Source organism: Gossypium hirsutum, chromosome A06 (genome assembly GCF_007990345.1).
Source record: "Gossypium hirsutum isolate 1008001.06 chromosome A06, Gossypium_hirsutum_v2.1, whole genome shotgun sequence".
Lineage (NCBI taxonomy): Eukaryota > Viridiplantae > Streptophyta > Magnoliopsida > Malvales > Malvaceae > Gossypium > Gossypium hirsutum.
This window is the reverse complement of record NC_053429.1, coordinates 56,626,550-56,630,434: the sequence shown is the minus strand read 5'-3', so window position 1 is coordinate 56,630,434 and position 3,885 is coordinate 56,626,550.

Below are 3,885 nucleotides of genomic sequence, written 5' to 3'. Positions count from 1 at the left end.
ATTCCACTCCTACGAATTCTTGTGATTTTTCCAATCCACACCACTGCTGCTGTCAGCCTCTATTTTCAAAGTAAACCTTACCTATTTTCGGGGTTTCATGGACCAACTAGGGCCTTGTCATACATATGCCCACATATGATCATACTTAGCCATTCCAATGGCTGATCATTTGCTCAACACTTCCATTCCAACTATAGTTACATCATGAAACCATCTATACATTCATAAACACGAATGGTCTAATGCCATACTCCACTTCTACAAGCCATTTTCGCATGGCTGTACACTTATACATTTCATAAAGTACTCGAAAACAACAATGGGTAGTCCTATACATGCCATATCAAAATTCAACCAAAATAGTACCCAAAAGAGCCTTTGATAGTGTGGGCGACTTCGAATTCAAGATCCCGAGTCCGATAGCTGGAGAACCAAAAAATCTATAAAACAGAGGAGCAGTGTAACGAGTAAGCAATTTATGCTTAGTAAGTTTTGAGCAAGGAATTCCAGCATAAACAAAGAATAACACACATTTAGCTAAACGGAATATTTCACAATACGCAATTTACCGATATCAAACTTGCTTCACAACATTAACAACCCTTATGTACATACACAATAGACTAACTTAGCCGAAGGCCGGTAGCTCGTTTATCAACTGAGCGAACATTTATTTGTAAGGGCTCGATTAAATTCAACACATACGTAACATATCCCCATATTGGGATGTTTTTCGAGTATTCGCTGGAATTTTACAGCAAGCTCATTCATTACCAAATCACGTACCTTCGGGATTTAACCGGATATAGCTCCTCGTTCAAATGCCTTCGGGACATAGCCCGGTTTTAGTAACTCACACAATGCCTTCGGGACATAACCCGGGTTTAATAACTCGCACGAATGCCTTCGGGACTTAACCCGGATTTAGTATCTCGCACAAAGGCCTTCGGGGCTTAACCCGGAATTTGTATCTCGCACAAATGCCTTCGGATCTTAGTCCGGATATATTCACTTAGCACAAAGCCTTCGGGACTTAGCCCGGACAGCATTCAATTAATCATGCACATCTAACAATAATTCATGGCACATTCATATTTCATTTTCATTTGCGAAACTCAAACACAAGGCACATATCGTCCTTGCACATTCGGCTCAATAGTCACACATAGAGCATGATTTAATCACATCGTAATTTAAGCTCTCTTACTCAAGAACTTACCTCGGGTGTTGTCGAACGATTCCGCTAGCTATTCAACCACTTTTTCCTTCCCTTTATCGGATTTAATTCCCCTTTGCTCTTGAGATTAATTAAACAAATAAATTGATTTCATCATTTAGGCATCAAAAAGATGAACACAAGGCAATTAGCCCATATTTATACATTAGACATTAAAGTCTCATACATGCAAAAATCATGCATCAACACAACATATTAGCTAATTTCTTTCCCCTTAGCCGAATATGCATGTCTATTTTGGGGTCGATTTCAACACTTAATACACACATATACACACTAGTAAAGCATCCTCCCCCTTTTCATCAATTTAACACATGCATTGCTCATTAACATGCAAAGTTACATTCGGCCTTAGCACACATCTTGCTAGCCGATTCTTCTCCGTTTAGCAACCAATGCACATATGTGCTCACACAAAAATGCTAAAAAGGAGGTTCAAGAATCATCAAGCCATCATCACATGCATCATTAACAAGCTTCATATTTTGCATGCAATGGCATTAACACAACCTCCACCTAGGCCGAATCTTAACTCATCCTCATGCCTCATCACCACAACATCAAACACCAACCAAGAATGATGCATCCATGGTCAAGTGCCAATTCCATCACATAGCAAGATTTAGACCATGGGCTAGGTAGAACTCAAGCTAACAACTAAAACATGCATGCATTTCATGGAACATCATCAAACATACCTTAGCCTAGCTACATGCATGGCCGAATCTCTTCACCTTTCTTCTTCTTTCCTCCTTAAAATTTTTGGCCAAGGATGAACCAAAGGATGAGAAATTTTTTCTTTGTTTTTCTTTCTAATTTAGGCTAAATGAAGGTGAGAAAAGGATGAACAAAGATCTTCTCCTCTCTTTTCTTTAGCTCACGGCAATGGGGGGGAAAAGAATCAACTACACACTTTTTTTTTGTGTATTCATCATACTCCTTTTCATTATTTAATTTCCATGCCTATTATTTTATTTTTTTCCACCCATGATGCACCAACAAAACATGTCTATGACATGTCTTGGCCATCAAACTTGGTCTACCATGCTTGTCATGGCCGCACTACTAGTAGGGGGGGAATTTGGCATGCAAGTCCCCCCTTTGTCCACATGCACTAATAGGTCCTCACACATTGACCTATCACATTTTAGAATTTTCTCACATAAGTCCTATTGACTAAATTCACATGAAATCAACCAAATTGAAGCTTGAAATTTTCACACATTCATAATTACATATTCTAGACAATAAGTATCACATTCAAACATTTCGGTGACTCGGTTTAGCGGTCCCGAAACCACTTCCCGACTAGGGTCAACTTTGGGCTGTCACAACTCTCCCCCACTTAAGAAATTTTCGTCCCCGAAAATCTTACCGGTAAATAGGTTTGGGTATCGTTCTTTCATCGAGCTCTCGGTCTCCCAAGTAGCTTCCTCGATCCCGTGTTTGAGCCATAACACCTTTACTAGCGGAACTCTTTTGTTTCGCAACTCCTTCACTTCACGAGCTAGGATACGCATCGGTTCTTCTTCATAGCTCATGTCGACTTGAATTTCAACCTCTGATGGGCTAATTATATGCGATGGATCAGATCGATAGCGTCGAAGCATCGAAACATGAAAGACGTCATGAATCTTTTCAAGCTCCGGGGGCAAAATCAATCTATACGCAACCGGACCAACTCGTTCGGAGATTTCGTACGGCCCAATGAATCTTGGGCTCAACTTGCCCTTACGGCCGAACCTGAGTATCTTTTTCCAAGGTGAAACCTTAAGGAACACTTTGTCTCCCACCTGATACTCGATGTCTTTTCGTTTCAAATCTGCGTACGACTTCTGACGATCCGTGGCTACCTTTAGACTTTCACGGATTACCTTTACTTTCTGTTCAGCATCTTTAATCAAATCAACTCCGAAAATTTTACTTTCACCGAGCTCGGTCCAAAACAATGGTGTACGGCATTTACGACCGTACAAAGCCTCGTAAGGTGCCATCTTAATACTTGATTGAAAACTATTGTTGTAAGCGAATTCAATCAAAGGTAAATACCGTTCCCATGAACTACTGAACTCGAGGATGCAACATCTCAACATATCCTCAAGTATCTGAATTATCCGCTCGGATTGACCATCGGTTTGGGGGTGAAAAGCAGTGCTAAAATGCAGCTTGGTACCCAGAGCTTCTTGCAATTTCTTCCAAAATCGTGAGGTGAATCTCGGATCTCTATCCGACACGATAGAAACAGGTACCCCGTGTAATCTCACAATTTGATAAACGTACAATTCAGCTAGTTTATCCAATGAAAAATCCGTACGTACGGGGATGAAATGAGCCGACTTAGTCAGTCTATCAACAACAACCCATATAGCATCCTTCTTACTTGCTGACAAGGGCAGTCCGGACACAAAGTCCATTGTGACTCGATCCCATTTCCACTCAGGTATCATGATCGGCTGGAGTAATCCTGAAGGCACTTGATGTTCCGCTTTCACTTGTTGACATATTAAACATCTCGAAACAAAGTCGGAGATGTCCCGTTTCATACCATGCCACCAAAATTGACGTTTCAAATCGTTGTACATTTTCGTACTCCCCGAGTGAATTGACATTCGGCTACAATGGGCTTCGTTCAGAATCATCGAAATGAG